At 49.7% G+C, this 19,716-nt stretch overlaps 1 protein-coding gene across 2 annotated transcripts in view; it reads right to left on the reverse strand.

Moving 5' to 3' along the window:
* The window catches only part of RIPOR1 (RHO family interacting cell polarization regulator 1), a 289,814-nt gene that overhangs the window by 248,222 nt on the left and 21,876 nt on the right, over window positions 1–19,716 (reverse strand). The window contains exon 1 of one of the 2 annotated variants that reach the window (XM_044271141.1): window positions 8,082–8,170. The exons of the other annotated variant lie outside the window; for it this stretch is intronic. The gene's annotated coding sequence lies outside the window, so the exon portion shown is untranslated. Of the gene's footprint in view, window positions 1–8,081; window positions 8,171–19,716 lie in introns of those variants that run through there. 2 annotated transcript variants of the gene reach the window in all.

Genomic DNA, 19,716 nt, shown 5'->3' on the forward strand with positions numbered 1-19,716 from the left:
AAGGGGCATTGCTATCCATGCTCCCTGGTCCCATTTCAGCCTTAAAAGGGGGCCTCTTAAGATTCTTTGTGCAGGCTGCTCGCCTGGTCATACCCAGATATTGGAAATCTCATGACACCCCACACATCAGGGATTGGTTAGACACGTTTGAAAAGATCCGCAGAATGGAGGAATTATTGGAGGAGGATGAAGGAACGGATGAGAAATACCTTAAAAACGTGGACCCCCTGGATTCTATTTAAGGGTTCTCAAGCGTATCAAACCTGGTTAGACCAGGTAGATTTCAGAGTGTAAAATCTTTATAGAACAGATACCAAATAGTATACCTCTTCTTTCCTTAGGCCGGGTTCACACATAAGCGTACCCGATAAGCACTGTTTACAAGCGTGCTTATCGGGCGTTTACATACGTGCGAGGAAACAAGCGAACGCCGATTGTCACGCGTTCTCGCTAGGTCTATGTGCGGGAACGCACAACAATGCGCCCCAAAGAAGCTCCTGTACTTCTTGGGGCGTAGGGCGTTTTACAGCGCGTTCGTACACGCTGCAAAACGCTCAGGTGAGAACCATGCCCATAGGGAAGCATTGTTTTTTGCCTGTTGAGCGTTTTACAGCGCGTAGGAACGCGCTGTAAAACGCCCTACGCCCCAAGAAGTACAGGAGCTTCTTTGGGGCGCATTGTCACGCGTTCCCACACATGTCGGCGTTCGCTTGTTTCCTCGCACTTATGTAAACGCCCGATAAGCACGCTTGTAAACAGCGTGAACCCAGCCTTACCCTCTTCGTCTAGATGTTTGCACTTGTGCTTACCGAAAGAGGTTTTTCATCTTAGCAATAGTGGTTATCTATTGTACCAAATATACATTTCCTGTGAGGCGATGGCCTAATTGTATTTGGATATTGTACTTATTATTAGATAATATAATTTAAAGTCAAGATGTTTTGCTTTATGCTATATGATAGTCTTAAAAAAAAAAAAAAAAGTGACTGAACAAATAAAATATAAACGCTGACTGATACTACGGTTGTGTGCATGAGGCCCAAGAAGGCCATCCCTTGTGCTGCTCCCATTCACTTAGGGCTAAGGCTACTTTCACACTTGTGCTGTTGCCTGATCCGGCAAGGATCAGCAAAAACGCTTCAGTTACCGATAAAACAACCATTTGCATTCATTATAAATGAAACAGGATACATTTTGGTGCATTACGCTCTGTTCAGTTACGTTTTGTCCCATTGTCAATGAATGGGGACAAAACGGAAGCGTTTTTCTCCAGTATTGAGTTCCTATGATGGATCTCAATACCGGAAAATGTAAACGCAAGTGTGAAAGTATCTTAATGCGCATGACCATCGTTTTTGCGGATACCAGCCATGTGTGTTCTACATTTTGCAGAACAAAACGTCCTGCCCTCTCCTTGGAAGTAAACCAGACAAGAATAGGACATGTTCATTTATTTTCCAGGGCTGGGGAACGGATATACTTGTGTGCTGTTCCCATCTTTTGCAGCCCAATTAAAGTGAATGGGTCTGCATCCGACCTGAAAAAAAATGCAGATAGGGTGCGGACCAAAAATACATCCAAGTTCATGAGCCCTTAAACAGCTGCTTGGGAACAGTTGACTGGGGGGGCCCTACCAATCTGATGAGCCATTCTGTCACGTCTGTTTTACTAAATGATTGAATTCTTTGTGCAGTAATGACTCTGGAGCATCTTGTTATAACGCAATGGCCCACATGTACTAATGCGAGGGCACCTAGAAATTGACATACAATTGGATTCAAATCTAGGTTTAGAGAAAGTGTCTGCATCCAAGAAGTGCCTTCACAGGAAAGGTGCATGGCCTAAGATGCAACCCTTTGCGACAAAGTTGTGCCACATTTATGGTGTAAAGTAATTTTATTTTTTTTACAGTATTTAGTTTTTGCATTTTGGTTCAATCAATGGTACAATACAACAGCATCCCAACCTGAATAGTAAGAAAATAAAAGAACATTAGACATCCATTAAAGGCAATAGCCCCTGGTATCGTGGTAATCGATCACGGGGAAAAAAATTAAATCACATGAGTAGGCCCGTTTCATGGCAGCATCCCACCGGTAGTATAGAGCGATCACCAGACTCCATTCACACATACACCTAAGCACCCCGTAGCCCTAACCAAGTCAATACCTAAACAGTGCTTTGCGTGTGCTACCAAACACCCCAGATCTTCCGGAAACAGTGCGGAGTTCCTCTAGCAGCATATGTTAAATGCTGACCTTCACATGTATAAGTTATCAGTTGCACCCACTGTTCAAGAGTAGGGACCTTAGCTGGTTTCCAGTTTAGGAAAATAGTCTCCCTCCCATAAAACATTAGCATATGGAGCAGTTGTCTGTCAGGTCCGATACACCCTGTGTACCCACTTGATCTGAATGAGCTGGTCTCGAGCACTAATTACCGTAGATCTCCATACAGAGCTCAGCTCCCTCAGATGAGACTCTTCTAGGTCAGGAATATCCACGCACCCATGCTCAAATGATCACTGGATCATCCTGCATACCCAAATATCTCCCTATAGGAGGAAGAAACTGGCTTACCTGGCCATGCCCGCCTAGAGATTGACCCGAGGGGGCCACATTTCAACTGTAGGGGGTAGAGTGTTAAACTGCGTCTCACAGGTGTATCTCAACTGGAGGCATGGATAGAAGCTCGTACGGGGTTGGTTGTAATCACGTTGAAGACTTTCAAAAGTACGGAAAAATCCATCTTGATAAAGTTGGGTAAGGTATCTCACCCTTTTCTGGGGCCAGAACTCATTGTTGGGCAAATGTAGCTCTTCAGGCTGCTTGTTCCACCACAGCAGAATATATGGGGACCAGGTCTCGCCATCCACACCTACTACATACACCTCTACAAATGTTGTCCACGCCGCCACCACAGTCGCCATATCTTCCATATAGCGCTTCACCGTGTGCGCCCCTCCCCGGTATACCAGGTTTGCCAGCGCCTTGTACGAGCCCTCTAGCGCCGCCTCGAGAACCACCACTAAGTTATTCGCATCTGCCCAGATCGACAAGGATGCATACACCAGTCATGAGGCGATATAATATACATACATATCTGGCAATTCCAACCCCCCTGCGAATATAAAACCTTTATGGATTTCCTACCGAAGTGAGTTTTGGGATTTTTCGTTGGAGTAGCTCTGTAGACATATAGCAGCTTAGGTAATACCATCTTATCAATATTTATGCGGCCCACCAGTGATAGAGGCAGGTTTTCCCAGGCCACAATTTAACACGTAATATATTTCATCGTAGGTACCACATTCAGTTGATAAAACTGACTGAGGTCTATGTGTATCCAAATCCCCAAGTAGACAAAGCAATCAACCACCTTCTATCGTGACACCTCCGCCCTGTCCACCTCGTCAACAAGGTACAGGTTAGACTTTGCCCAATTAACTTGAAGCCCCAAGTAGGTTCCGAAACAGCCTACCGTGGCCAGCAGCGCCTCTAGGGAGGGACCAGGATCTGCCAAATATACTAACATATCGCCTGCATACAACTATAGCTTCTCCTGTATACTTGCTATTGTCCACCCCTCTATCAGCATACTGGTATTAATCAACTGGGTAAGAGCTTTCATGATGAGGGCAAACAGCATAGGTGACAAGGGGCACCCCTGCCTGGTACCCCTATGCAACCTAAAGGGGTGTAATAGCCATTTACTCTCACTCTTGCCTTTAGTGCTTGGTACAGCAACTGCACCCACCGTATGAAAGACAGGGGGAAATTTAAGCAACTCAGTTTTTCCCACATGAACTGCCATTCAGAGTCAAAGGCTTTCTAGTTATCAAGAGAGGCGATCACCCGGGATCCTGCGTTCTGATGTCTAAACTGCAGATTTATATCTGTAGTCTTACCCAGCATGAAGCCCAATTGATCAGGGTCTATCACTGAGCGTATAACATCATAGACATCTCACCAAAACCTTCACTAAAATGTTAGCATCGATGTTCAGAAGGGAAATCGGTCTATATGAACTGCACTGGTGCAGGGGCTTCCCAGGCTTATGGGGCAGCCTATTGTGCTCAAAAGCATATTCAAACAGTTTAAGGAGTCGCGCACTTTGCGCATCCACATCTAACTTATACCACTCCAAGGGGAAACCGTCTGGACCAGGGGACTTCCCGACTGCCATGCTCAAAATTGCCATCTTGATCTCCCCTACGGTAATTGGGGAGACTCTGCTTCCTTCTCCCCTGTGCTGCTGAGGGAACACTGATCGCACTGACAGCAGCGCGATCCGTCTTCCCGATTTGTTATCGGAATGTCGGCAAAATAGATGCCGATAACTTTAAAAATTCTGAATATCGGCCAATAATATTGGCAAAAACGATAAATCGGTCAATCCCTAGTCATTAGTATGCGCAGAATAAAGTTGATGACAGGTTCCCTTTAAGCTGTACCCCTTCCTGCTAAAAAGTATATTATATAAATTAGGCTCAAGAAATGGACACCAGTTTTTTGGTGCAAATCGAGACGTCTGGCGCTCTTACATAGTAACATGGGTGTCATCTATGACTAGATATGTCACTTTGTGGCATATATCTGTCAGAGGTTTGGTCACAAAGGGGGTTTGCAGCCCGTATCTGCGACTTCTTTTCCATCCATGCCAAAAAAAAAAAAAAAAACACACACACACACACACACACACACACACACACACACACACACAACATCTCTCCATCCAGTTCAGCCATTTATCCTGCAAGTTAACCCAGCTGATCAGCAAGGGCGGGATCCCCACCAATGCAAAACAGATACCTCTCCTGAACAGAAATACAGCAAAAGTTCTTAACGGAGCTCCAGGATCCTACGTCAAAGAGGTAGACCGTGTCCACGCCACAGCAAATAGTCACAAAAACATGAACCACGGCGCACACCGCACTAAGATAATAAAACATAAGAGCTCTGATCTCCAAGAATGGCTCCTCAACACCCAGGCTCCTCAGCTTGCGTCTTTCAGATAAGGCTACTTTCACACTCGTCAGATTTTTTTTTATATAAAATGCTTTTTGGAGGAAAATATATTACCATCCAAAGGTTATTCCATCATGAAATAAAGATTAGTTTTTTATTATGTAGAACAAGGCCTCTTTCACACTACCGTATGGCCATTTCAGTGTTTTGCGGTCCGTTTTTCACGGATCCGTTGTACCTTTTTTTGTTTCCGTTCAGTTTTTCCGTATGGCATATACAGTATACAGTAATTACATAGAAAAAATTGGGCTGGGCATAACATTTTCAATAGATGGTTCCACAAAAACGGAACGGATATGGAAGACATATGGATGCATTTCTGTATGTGTACTTTTGTTTGCGGACCCATTGACTTGAATGGAGCCACGGAACGCGATTTGCGGGCAATAATAGGACATGTTCTATCTTTCAACGGAACGGAAAAACTGAAATACGGAAACTGAATGCATATGGAGTACATTCCGTTTTTTTGCAGAACCATTGAAATTAATGTATACGGAACGCAAAAAACTGCCCGCAAAACGGAAAAAAAAACGGTAGTGTGAAAGATGCCTAAGGCTGTATATGTGTAATTTTTGGGGTAAATAAATTCCATTAATCCATTCACAACGTCATGCTCTTCTAGAGGTTTTTGTAAGACTATTGGGCAGTTTCTCTGCCTACAAGATATTATCACAGATGCTTGGTTTACTTTTGCAGTTCACAAAACTGAATTTGACTCAGCAGAGATCACATGCCTCTTCTTCACAGCAAAAATGTTATAACATGAACAGAGTTGAGAAAAATACCTTAATCCGAACTTCTACAAACCTATGAATGCAGAATCCACCTAATCAAACTAATATGAAAAGTTGTTATTCTAAAAATCTTCATCTACTTGCATATTATAAGTTATACCAGCAAGAATGTCTTTATGTAGAAAACTATGATTTAAATCAAGCCTTACTGACTAGTGATTTAAATCAAATCCACCCCGTTTTGTATTATCTATAACATTGCCAAGACGGATCCGTTTACTGTTGTGCCAGATTGTGTCATAGAAAACGGACCTGTCCCCATTGACTTACATTGTGTGCCAGGAGGGATCCGATTGCCTCAGTTTCATCAGACGGACACCGAAAAGCAACAAGCAGCATTTTGGTGTCCGCCACCAGAGCAGAATGGAGACGGAACAGAGGCAATCTGATGCATTCTGAGCGGATCCTTTTCTATTCAGAATGCTTTAGGGCAAAACTGATCCGTTTTGGACCGCGTGTGAGAGCCCTGACCGGATCTCAGAAACAGAAAACCAAAACACCAGTGTGAAAGTAGCCCAAGATGTCCACATCAACGGCCGCGCTCTCCTCACGTATCCATGCTGGTCACTGGAGTGATGATGGAACCATCAGAGGTCAGGAGGAATAGACAAAGAGCCTTGGGTGGAATCCCCCATTAGACCCCAGGACCGCTCACTTATTATACTTACACATCCTGGCACCTTGCATATATCTGGTCACCAGCAGTACCCGGTTGGTGTCACTTTCAGCTTCCTCGGGGGGATGAAGAAGCATATGAGATACAAGACGTGATAGTAATAAAGTGATTAGAATGTAATAAGCTGGACAGGGTACAAGTATAAGGGCTCACGCACACGACCGTTTGCATTTTGCGATCCGCAAAAAATATGACATCCATATTGCATCCGTTTTTTTGAGGATCCCTTGTAACAATGCCTATCCTTGTCGGCAAAAAGGGAAAAGAATAGGACATGTTATATCTTTTTTGCGGAACGGCAATGTGGACATAGGAAAACAGAATGCACATGGAGTCATTTCCATTTTTGCGGCCGCTCCGAGTGGTTCCATGTACGGGCCGAAAAAAAAAGAAAAAAAAGCAACGGACAAGGACAAAAAATACGTTTGTGTGCATGAGCCCTAATAAATGAGCGGGCCTGAGGTTTTACTGAGGATTCAACCCACCGATTCCCATCCGCGCTACAGCGAGCGGCGCAGAGAGGACCCTGGGTGCTAAGGAGCCATTCCTGGAAAGCAGAGTCTATGTGATGTAATAGAGCGGAGTGCTCCGAGGGCCACACTTTTCACTGAGAATAGGCCAAAGTCAGAAAGCTGGATATCACAAGAACTAGCTGCAATAAATGCCAGGCGCGCACGTGCAAACCAGATGCCAACCCTCATCTTCCTAAAGGGAGTGATCATCTGATGGGTGGCACATGATGATGTGTACTCAACCAGGGAGATGAATGAACACTGGAGCAATGTAAGAGTCCATGGCAACCAGACTGCGCCGTATTTCCCTCTGGTTTGCACTAGTTTGACATTCTAGCTTTACCAGCATAATTATCTGGCACCACCATGTAAAGCCCTGCCTCCTGCCTGCCACTGTCTCTGGTGGGATTCAGGGGTTGCCCATAGCAACTAATGACATTACAGCCCTAACTCTTATTGGGTGATGAAAGAAGCCACCCGATTGGTTACTGGGGATTTCTCTCTGTACATGACGTCACACAGCACGGTGCCTGTGATGTGACAGAGCTCCCCTCCTTACATGGCCGATACATTACGCACAATGAATAATCCCACCGGAACGGCCTAGTCTGTGGAGCACTGGCCTCCATGAGAGCAGACGACACAGTCACCAGCACTACGTCACGTCCTCACACAGCTGTGCCCGAGTAGTCTGTGGTCCAGCTGTGTACACAGAACCGCTGTCCTGCGTTATCTGGCCGTGTACACAGAACCGCTGCCCTGCGTTATCTGGCCGTGTACACAGAACCGCTGCCCTGCGTTATCTGGCCGTGTACACAGAACCGCTGGCCGCTACCCTGCCGCCGTGTACACAGAACCGCTACCCTGCGTTATCTGGCCGTGTACACAGAACCGCTACCCTGCGTTATCTGGCCGTGTACACAGAACCGCTGGCCGCTACCCTGCCGCCGTGTACACAGAACCGCTACCCTGCGTTATCTGGCCGTGTACACAGAACCGCTACCCTGCGTTATCTGGCCATGTACACAGAACCGCTGCCCTGCGTTATCTGGCCAGGAGAAGGACTTACATGGCTGCGCCGGATGAGCTGACGGAAGGGTCCAGGCGATGCTCACATTGCCGTCCTGCTCCCACACGCTGCTGCCGCGGCTCCTGTCACTGGATGCGGCCGAGGGCAGGGAGATAACACGCAGCAGCCGCACTGTGTGGAGGAGGGGAGGGGGAGGGGCGCTGCCTTCCTGTGATTTCTCCAGGCTATCTATCTTTGGTCAGGGGAAGAGGCTGACATCACTGCCCGGGGACATCTGCCTCTCACCCAATCGCATCACTTATAGGAATTACATTTCACCCAGTAGTGGTCTTAGGCTGCCTACAGTACGGGACTACAGTACCCTGAAAGATTATCAAAATTACGGTTATTCACTTTAGAAAAAAGACATCTGAGGGGAGATTCGTATTTTTCGCCCTATAAGACGCACCTAGGGTTTTTAAGGAGGAAAATAAGAAAAAAAATGTTTGAACCAAAAGGTGTGCTTTTGGTGGGTTTTAAACTAAAGGTGGTCTGTGGGTGGCACTGTTATGGGGGGGATCTGTGGATGGCACTATTATGGGGGGGGATCTGTGGATGGCACTGTTATGGGGGATCTGTGGATGGCACTGTTATGGGGGGGGGGGGATCTGTGGATGGCACTGTTATGGGGGATCTGTGGATGGTACTGTTATGGGGGGGGGGGGAAACGGACGCGGTAAACCACACCTTGTTGGTGCCCAGGCTGTTCTGCCTCTTTTCGTCATATCCCCGCCCCAGCCTCTTCCTCTGCCCGCCCCGCTCTTCCTTTGCGTCGTCCTTCTCTGCAGCGATATCCCGCGCCTGCGCTATCCATAGCTTTGCTGGATAGCGCAATACAGTAGTATTGCCCTCATTGTAAAACCTTCAGAGTAGTTTTGTCCAGATATGTGCCCTCTCATGGTAGTTATGCCAATATTGTGCCCCTTCAAGGTAGTTATGCTTTTACTGTACAACTTTCACAGTAGTTATGCCCATGTTGTGCCCCTTTAAAGTACTTATCCCTTCATTGTGCCCCCATCACAGTTGTAATGCCCTCTTTGTGCCTCCCTCACAGTAGTTATGCCCTCTCTGTGCTCATTTCAAAGTAGTAATGCCCTATATGTGCCCTATTTACAGTTGTAATGCCCTGTCTGTGCCCCTTTAGAGTAGTTATGCCCTCACTGTGCCCTCATACCAGTAATAATGCCCTCTGTGCCCCTTCATAGTAATAATGCCCACTCAGTGCCCCATAACAGTTATGCCCACCCACTTTACATGAGTAATGCTCTCTGTGCCCCCTTCACAGTAGTAATGCAATCTGTGCTCCCTTAATAGTAGAAATGCCCATTGTGCCCCCTTCATAGTAATAATGCTCACTGTGCCTCCTTCACAGTAGTAATGCCCATTGTTCCCCCCTAATACTAGTAATGCCCTTTTTAATAGTATTGCCCTCTGTGCCCCCTTTTAGTAGTATTGCCCTCTGTGCCCCCTTTTAGTAGTATTGCCCTCTGTGCCCCCTTTGCAGTAATAATGCCCTCTGTGCCCCCTTTGTAGTAATTTTGCCCTCTGTGCTGCCTCCATGGTAGAAATACCCTCTGTGCCCCCACCATGGTAGAAATGCCCTCTGTTAAAAAAAAAAAAAAACTGTCCCGTTCCTGAAGCTCACAGTCCTCTCTCCCCTACAAACACAGATCACTCTGCAGCACTGTGCGGGCGGAGCTTATGCAGATTTCCGGGCTGTAGGCTCCGCCCATACAGGCAGGCAGCGCGATCTGTGACTGCAGTCTTCCTGCTTCACTATTCAGTGCGGGAAAGACAGAGCGCAGGGAGCTAAGTGACAGGAACACAGCTCCCTGTGCTCCAGCAATGAACGCTTCCATCTATATTGATCGAAGCGCTCATGGCTTCTAGGCTCTGACACCCCCTGAGAGCCGGCACCCTGGTTGGACCACCGTCCACCCCACCCCCACGCCCGTGCACCCCACTACAACTGGTACAATAGAATCCATTTTTTTACAGGACCCTGTTTAGTGTTTTTCTCTCTCTTCTTCTAACAGATCAGAAGAACAGAAAGCTAAATGGTTATGTGAATGCACCCTTACATGTACTGTTCTCAGTGTTTGCCTTTGTGTATTTTTAAAATATGAGCCACAATTTTTCCTTCCTTCTGACAGATCAGAAGGGTCAAGTAAATGATGATGTCATAAAGGCCAAAAAGGCAAAATAGTGGCCCAGTCATGGAGTGGGGAGGGTGGGAACAGCATAAGAAGTCCACAGAGTGGCCCAGTGACAGAGTGGTGAGGTAGCAGCATGAGGAGACCACACAGTGGTGAGTTGGCAGCAGCATGAGGAGGCCACAGAGAGGTGAGGTGGCAGCAGCAGGAGGAGACCACAAAGTGGCCCAATGACATAGTGGTGAGGTGGCAGCAGCATGAGAAGACCATAAAGTGGCCCAGTGACATAGTTGTGAGGTGGCAGCAGCAGCATAAGTAGACCACAGAGTGGCCCAGTGACAGTGTTGTGGTAGCAGAAGCCTGAGGAGATCACCGAGTGGTGAGGTGGCAACAGCATAAGGAGACCACAGAGTGGCCCAGGGACAGAGTGTTGACATGGCAGCAGGATGAGTAAACCACAGAGTGGTGAGGTGGCAGCAGCATGGGGAGATCACAGTGACAAAGTGGTTAAAGTGGCAGCAGCATGAGGATACCACAGAGTGGCCCAGTGACAGAGTGTTGTGGTAGCAGAAGCCTGAGGAGACCACCGAGTGGTGAGGTGGCAGCAGCATAAGGAGACCACAGAGTGGCCAAGTGACAGAGTGTTGACATGGCAGCAGGATGAGTAAACCACAGAGTGGTAAGGTGGCAGCAGCATGAGGAGACCAAAGAGTGGCCCAGTGAAATAGATGTGAGGTGGCAGCAGCATGAGGAGACCACAGAGTTATGAGGTGGTAGCAGCTTGAGGAGATCACAGAGTGGTGAGGTGGCAGCAGCATGAGGAAACCACAGAGTGGATCAGTGACATAGTGGTGAGGTGGCAGCAGCATAAGTAGACCAAAGAGTGGCCCAGTGACAGTGGTGAGGTGGCAGCAGCATGAGGAGACCACAGAGTAATAAGATGGCAGCAGCTTGAGGGGATCACAGAGTGGTGAGGTGGCAGCAGCATGAGGAAACCACAGAGTGGATCAGTGACATAGTGGTGAGGTGGCAACAGCATGAGGAGACCACAGAGTGGCCCAGTGACATAGTGGTGAGGTGGCAGCAGCATTAGGAGACCACAGAGTGATAAGATGGCAGCAGCTTGAGGGGATCACAGAGTGGTGAGGGGGCAGCAGCATGAGGAAACCACAGAGTGGATCAGTGACATAGTGGTGAGGTGGCAACAGCATGAGGAGACCACAGAGTGGCCCAGTGACATAGTCGTGAGGTGGCAGCAGCATGAGGAGACCACAGAGTGGCCCAGTGACATATTGGTGAGGTGGCAGCAGCATGAGGAGACCACAGAGTGATAAGATGGCAGCAGCTTGAGGGGATCACAGAGTGGCCCAGTGACAGAGTGTTGACATGGCAGCAGGATGAGTAAACCACAGAGTTGTGAGGTGGCAGCAGCATGAGGAGATCACAGTGACAAAGTGGTTAAAGTGGCAGCAGCATGAGGATACCACAGATTGGCCCAGTGACAGAGTGTTGTGGTAGCAGAAGCCTGAGGAGACCACTGAGTGGTGAGGTGGCAGCAGCATAAGGAGACCACAGAGTGGCCCAGTGACAGAGTGTTAACATGGCAGCAGGATGAGTAAACCACAGAGTGGTGAGGTGGCAGCAGCATGAGGAGACCACAGAGTTATGAGGTGGCAGCAGCTTGAGGAGATCACAGAGTGGTGAGGTGGCAGCAGCATGAAGAAACCACAGAGTGGCCCAGTGAAATAGATGTGAGGTGGCAGCAGGATGAGGAGACCACAGAGTTATGAGGTGGCAGCAGCTTGAGGAGATCACAGAGTGGTGAGGTGGCAGCATCATGAGGAAACCACAGAGTGGTGAGGTGACATAGTGGTGAGGTTGCAGCAGCATGAGTAGACCAAAGAGTGGCCCAGTGACAGTGGTGAGGTGGCAGCAGCATGGGGAGACCACAGAGTGATAAGATGGCAGCAGCTTGAGGGGATCACAGAGTGGTGAGGTGGCAGCAGCATAAGGGAAACCACAGAGTGGAACAGTGACATAGTGGTGAGGTGGCAGCAGCATGAGTAGACCACAGAGTGGCCCAGTGACATAGTGGTGAGGTGGAAGCAGCATGAGGAGACCACAGAGTGATAAGATGGCAGCAGCTTGAGGGGATCACAGAGTGGTGAGGTGGCAGCAGCATCAGGAGACCACAGAGTGGCCCAGTGACAGAGTGTTGACATAGCAGCAGGATGAGTAAACCACAGAGTGGTGAAGTGGCAGCAGCATGAGGAGACCAAAGAGTGGCCCAGTGAAATAGATGTGAGGTGGCAGCAGCATGAGGAGACCACAGAGTTATGAGGTGGCAGCAGCTTGAGGAGATCACAGAGTGGTGAGGTGGCAGCAGCATGAGGAAACCACAGAGTGGATCAGTGACATAGTGGTGAGGTGGCAGCAGCATGAGTAGACCAAAGAGTGGCTGAGTGACAGTGGTGAGGTGGCAGCAGCATGAGGAGACCACAGAGTAATAAGATTGCAGCAGCTTGAGGGGATCACAGAGTGGTGAGGTGGCAGCAGCATGAGGAAACCACAGAGTGGATCAGTGACATAGTGGTGAGATGGCAGCAGCATGAGGAGACCACAGAGTGGCCCAGTGACATAGTGGTGAGGTGGCAGCAGCATGAGGAGACCACAGAGTGATAAGATGGCAGCAGCTTGAGGGGGTCACAGAGTGGTGAGGTAGCAGCAGCATGAGGAGACCAAACAGTGGTGAGTTGGCAACAGGATGAGGAGACCACAGACTGGTGAGGGGGTAGCTGCATGAGGCGACCACAGAGTGGTGAGGTGGCAGCAGCACGAGGAGACCACAGGGTGGCCCAGTAAAATAAAGGTGAGGTGGCAGCAGCATGAGAAGACCAGAGAGTAGTCAGGTGGCAGCAGCTTGAGGAGACCACAGAGTGGCCCAGTGACATAGTGGTGAGGTGGCAGCAGCATGAGGAGACCACAGAGTGGCCCATTAGCATAGTGGTGAGGTGGCAGCAGCATGAGTAGACCAAAGAGTGGCCCAGTGACAGTGGTGAGGTGGCAGCAGCATGAGGAGACCACAGAGTAATAAGATGGCAGCAGCTTGAGGGGATCACAGAGTGGTGAGGTGGCAGCAGCATGAGGAAACCACAGAGTGGAACAGTGACATAGTGGTGAGTTGGCAGCAGCATAAGTAGACCAAAGAGTGGCCCAGTGACAGTGGTGAGGTGGCAGCAGCATGAGGAGACCACAGAGTAATAAGATGGCAGCAGCTTGAGGGGATCACAGAGTGGTGAGGTGGCAGCAGCATGAGGAATCCACAGAGTGGAACAGTGACATAGTGGTGAGGTGGCAGCAGCATGAGGAGACCACAGAGTGATAAAATGGCAGCAGCTTGAGGGGGTCACAGAGTGGTGAGGTAGCAGCAGCATGAGGAGACCAAACAGTGGTGAGTTGGCAACAGAATGAGGAGACCACAGATTGGCCCAGTGACAGAGTGTTGTGGTAGCAGAAGCCTGAGGAGACCACTGAGTGGTGAGGTGGCAGCAGCATAAGGAGACCACAGCGTGGCCCAGTGACAGAGTGTTGACATGGCAGCAGGATGAGTAAACCACAGAGTGGTGAGGTGGCAGCAGCATGAGGAGATCACAGTGACACAGTGGTTAAAGTGGCAGCAGCATGAGAATACCACATATTGGCCCAGTGACAGAGTGTTGTGGTAGCAGAAGCCTGAGGAGACCACAGAGTGATAAGATGGCAGCAGCTTGAGGGGATCACAGAGTGGTGAGGTGGCAGCAGCATAAGGAGACCACAGAGTGGCCCAGTGACAGAGTGTTGACATGGCAGCAGGATGAGGAAACCACAGAGTGGTGAGGTGGCAGCAGCATGAGGAAACCACAGAGTGGATCAGTGACATAGTGGTGAGGTGGCAGCAGCATGAGTAGACCAAAGAGTGGCCCAGTGACAGTGGTGAGGTGGCAGCAGCATGAGGAGACCACAGAGTGATAAGATGGCAGCAGCTTGAGGGGATCACAGAGTGGTGAGGTGACCGCAGCATGAGGAAACCATAGAGTGGAACAGTGACATAGTGGTGAGGTGGCAGCAGCATGAGTAGACCACAGAGTGGCCCAGTGACAGTGGTGAGGTGGAAGCAGCATGAGGAGACCACAGAGTGATAAGATGGCAGCAGCTTGAGGGGATCACAGAGTGGTGAGGTGGCAGCAGCATAAGGAGACCACAGAGTGGCCCAGTGACAGAGTGTTGACATGGCAGCAGGATGAGTAAACCACAGAGTGGTGAGGTGGCAGCAACATGAGGAGAGCAAAGAGTGGCCCAGTGAAATAGATGTGAGGTGGCAGCAGCATTAGGAGACCACAGAGTTATGAGGTGGCAGCAGCTTGAGGAGATCACAGAGTGGTGAGGTGGCAGCAGCATGAGGAAACCACAGAGTGGAACAGTGACATAGTGGTGAGTTGGCAGCAGCATGAGTAGACCACAGAGTGGTCCAGTGACATAGTGGTGAGGTGGAAGCAGCATGAGGAGACCACAGAGTGATAAGATTGCAGCAGCTTGAGGGGATCACAGAGTGGTGAGGTGGCAGCAGCATGAGGAAACCACAGAGTGGATCAGTGACATAGTGGTGAGGTGGCAACAGCATGAGGAGACCACAGAGTGGCCCAGTGACATAGTGGTGAGGTGGCAGCAGCATGAGGAGACCACAGAGTGGCCCAGTGACATAGTGGTGAGGTGGCAGCAGCATGAGGAGACCACAGAGTGATAAGATGGCAGCAGCTTGAGGGGATCACAGAGTGGTGAGGTGGCAACAGCATGAGGAAATCACAGAGTGGTGAGGTGACATAGTGGTGAGGTGGCAACAGCATGAGGAGACCACAGAGTGGCCCAGTGACATAGTGGTGAGATGGCAGCAGCATGAGGAGACCACAGAGTGGCCCAGTGACATAGTGGTGAGGTGGCAGCAGCATGAGGAGACCACAGAGTGATAAGATGGCAGCAGCTTGAGGGGGTCACAGAGTGGTGAGGTAGCTGCAGCATGATGAAACCAAACAGTGGTGAGTTGGCAACAGCATGAGGAGACCACAGAGTGGCCCAGTGACATAGTGGTGAGATGGCAGCAGCATGAGGAGACCACAGAGTGGCCCAGTGACATAGTGGTGAGGTGGCAGCAACATGAGACCACAGAGTGATAAGATGGCAGCAGCTTGAGGGGGTCACAGAGTGGTGAGGTAGCAGCAGCATGAGGAGACCAAACAGTGGTGAGTTGGCAACAGGATGAGGAGACCACAGACTGGTGAGGGGGTAGCTGCATGAGGCGACCACAGAGTGGTGAGGTGGCAGCAGCATAAGGAGACCACAGGGTGGCCCAGTAAAATAAAGGTGAGGTGGCAGCAGCATGAGAAGACCAGAGAGTAGTCAGGTGGCAGCAGCTTGAGGAGACCACAGAGTGGCCCAGTGACATAGTGGTGAGGTGGCAGCAGCATGAGGAGACCACAGAGTGGCCCATTAGCATAGTGGTGAGGTGGCAGCAGCATGAAAAGGCCACAGAGTAGTGAGGTGCAATCAGCATGAGGAGACCATAGAGTGGCCCAGTGACATAGTGATGAGGTGGCAGCAACATGAGGAGACCACAGAGTGGCCCAGTGATGTAGTGGTGAGGTGGCAGCAACATGAGGAGACCATAGGGTGGCCGAGTGACATAGTGATAAGTGGCAGTAGCTCAAGGAGTCCACAGAGTGGTGAGGTGGCAGCAGCATGAGGAGATCATAGAGTGGCCCAGTGACATAATGGTGAGGTGGCAGCAGCATGAAAAAAACATAAAGGGGCCCAGTGACATAGTGGTGAGGTGGCAGCAGCATAAGTAGATCACAGAGTGGCCCAGTGACATAGTGGTGAGATGGCATCAGCATGAGGAGACCACAGAGTGGACCATGACATAGTGGTGAGTTGGTAGCAGCATGAGGAGACAACAGAGTGGCCCAATGACAGTGATGTGGTAGCATCAGCATGATGAGAGCGCAGAGTGGCCCAATTACAGAATGTTGTGGTAACAACAGCATGAGGAGACCACAGAGTGGTGAGGTGGCAGCAGCAGGAGGAGACCAAAGCGTGGTAAGGTGACAGCAGCATGAGACCACAGAGTGGCCCAATTACAGAATGTTGTGGTAACAAAAGCATGAGGAGACCATAGAGTAGTGAGGTGGCAGTAGCATGAGGAGACCACAGAGTGTACCAATGAAATAGTGTTGAGGTGGCAGCAGTATGAGTAGACCACAGAGTGGTGAGGTGGCAGCAGCATGAGGAGACCACACAGTGCTTAGTTGGCAACAACAGGATGAGGAGACCACAGAGTGGTGAGGTGGCAGAAGCATGAGGGGACAACAGAGTGATCAGGTGGCAGCCTGATAAGGAGACTACACGGTTGCCTAGTGACATAGAGGTGAGGTGGCAGCAGCATGAGGAGACCACAGAGTGGCCCAGTGACACAGTGTTGTGGTAGCAGCAGCATGATAAAACCACAGTGATGAGGTGGTGGCAGCAATAGGAGACCACAGATTAGCCCAATGACAGTGTGTTGAGGTAATATCAGCATGAGGAGCCCACAGAGTGGTGAGGTGGAATGAGCATGAGGAGACCACAGAGTGGACCAGTGACATAGTGGTGAGGTGACAGCAGCATGAGGAGACCACAGAGTGTCCCAATGACATAGTGTTGAGGTGGCAGCAGTATGAGTAGACCACAGAGTGGTGAGATGGCAGCAGCATGAGGAGACTACAGAGTGGTGAGGTAGCAGCATGAGGAGACCACAGGGTGGCCTTGTGGCATAGAGGTGAGGTGGCAGCAGAATCTGGAGACCACAGAGTGGTGAGGTGGCAGCAGCACGAGGAGACCACAGAGTGGACCAGTGACAGTGGTGAGGTGGCAGCAGCATGAGGAGACCACAGATTGGACCATGACATAGTGGTGAGGTGGCAGTAGCAAGAGGAGAACACAGAGTGGCCCAGTGACTTCGTGGTGAGGTTGCAGCAGCATAAGGAAACCACAGAGTGGCCTAGTGACATAGTGGTGAGGTGGCAGCAGCAAGAGGAGACCACAGAGTGGCCCAGTGACATAGTGGTGAGGTTGCAGCAGCATGAAGATACCACAGAGTGGACAAGTCACAGAGTGTTGTGGTAGTAGTAGCATGAGGAGACCACAGAGTGGTAAGGTGGCAGGAGCATAAGGAGACCACAGAGTGGTGAGGTGGCAGCAGCATGAGGAGACCACAGAGTGGTGAAGTGGCATCAGCCTATTGATACAACCCGTAAATGGCTGTATCACACAGCACTTGCACCCCAATAACAAGCAAGGTTTGCTGGAATTTCTGAGTTATATAGTGCAATTTTGATCCCCAATAAGTGCAGCAAGGTGTAATAGAATCGCTCCTATTAGTCCCCTTTCACAGAAGAGGTCCAGATGCGTTGCGGGCTGTGACATCACAGGGGCTGGCTAGCTGCTGATTGACTGCATGCATGGCATTGTGGATGATCCCTCGTTCCCAGAGCAGCCATTTTAGGAAAAAATGTGATTCGTTACCATGAAGTGTGAGGAAATACGACTTTGGTGCAAGTCAAATTTTCCAACTTCGATTCCCTCATCTCATAGGCTACTTTCACACTAGCTTTTTTTGCGAATCCGTTATGGATCTGCAAAAACGCTTCCGTTGCAATAATACAACTGCATGCATCAGTCATGAACGGATACGGTTGTATTATGTCTTCTATAGCCATGACGGATCTGTCTTGAACACCATTGATCCGTTTTCTATTGTGCCAGATTGTGTCAGAGAAAATAAATCATTCCCCATTGGCTTACATTGTGTGCTCCTATTTGTCAGGTGGACAGCAAAACACTGCAGGCAGAGTTATGGTGTCTGCCCCAGAGCAGAATGATGACTGAACGGAGGCAAACTGATGCATTCTGAGCGGAGCCTTTTCCATTAAGAATGTATTATATTAAGGCAAAACTGATCAGTTTTGGACCACTTGTGAGAGCCCTCATTGGATCTCACAAACGGAAAGCCAAAACGTGAGTGTGAAAGTATTGAGACTTTATTTAAAAGTCGTAAATAAGTTGCAATCTCACTCCAGGAAGAGAGTGGAGCAGAAAAACTGGAGTAGCTTCTCTAACCGCCTCCGGACCGCCTAACGCAGATGTGCGGTCCGGAGGCGGCAGCCCTGCGCTCAACGACGCATATACGCGTCATCTCGCGAGGGCCGGGATTTCCTGTGAACACAGACGCGCGCGCTCACAGGAACGGAAGGTAAGCGAGTGGATCTCCAGCCTGCCAGCGGCGATCGCTCGCTGGCAGGCTGGAGATCCGAATTTTTTAACCCCTAACAGGTATATTAGATGCTGTTTTGATAACAGCGTCTAATATACCTGCTACCTGGTCCTCTGGTGGTCCCTTTTGTTAGGATCGACCACCAGAGGACTCAGGTAGCTCAGTACAGTCGCACCAAACACCACACTACACTACACCCCCCCCCCGTCACTTATTAACCCCTTATAAACCCCTGATCACCCCATATAAACTCCCTGATCACCCCCCTGTCATTGATCACCCCCCTGTCAGGCTCCGTTCAGACGTCCGTATGATTTTTACGGATCCACGGATACATGGATCGGATCCGCAAAACACATGCGGACGTCTGAATGGAGCCTTACAGGGGGGTGATCAATGACAGGCGGGTGATCACCCATATACACTCCCTGATCACCCCCTGTCATTGATCACCTGCCTGTCATTGATCACCCCCCTGTAAGGCTCCATTCAGACGTCCACATGTGTTTTGGTATCCATGGATCCGTAAAAATCATGCGGACGTCTGAATGGAGCCTTACAGGGGGGTGATCAATGACAGGCGGGTGATCACCCATATACACTCCCTGATCACCCCCTGTCATTGATCACCCCCTGTAAGGCTCCATTCAGATGTCCGCATGATTTTTACGGATCCATGGATACATGGATCGGATCCGCAAAACACATGCGGACGTCTGAATGGAGCCTTACAGGGGGGTGATCAATGACAGGCGGGTGATCACCCATATACACTCCCTGATCCCCCCCTGTCATTGATCACCCCCCTGTAAGGCTCCATTCAGACGTCCGCATGATTTTTACGGATCCATGGATACCAAAACACATGCGGACGTCTGAATGGAGCCTTACAGGGGGGTGATCAATGACAGGCGGGTGATCAATGACAGGGGGTGATCAGGGAGTGTATATGGGTGATCACCCGCCTGTCATTGATCACCCCCCTGTAAGGCTCCATTCAGACGTCCGCATGTGTTTTGCGGATCCGATCCATGTATCCATGGATCCGTAAAAATCATGTGGACGTCTGAATGGAGCCTTACAGGGGGGGTGATCAGTGACAGGGGGGTGATCACCCCCTGTCATTGATAACCCCCCTGTA

The sequence above is a fragment of the Bufo gargarizans genome, chromosome 10 (genome assembly GCF_014858855.1).
Source record: "Bufo gargarizans isolate SCDJY-AF-19 chromosome 10, ASM1485885v1, whole genome shotgun sequence".
In the NCBI taxonomy this organism is placed as follows: Eukaryota; Metazoa; Chordata; class Amphibia; order Anura; family Bufonidae; genus Bufo; species Bufo gargarizans.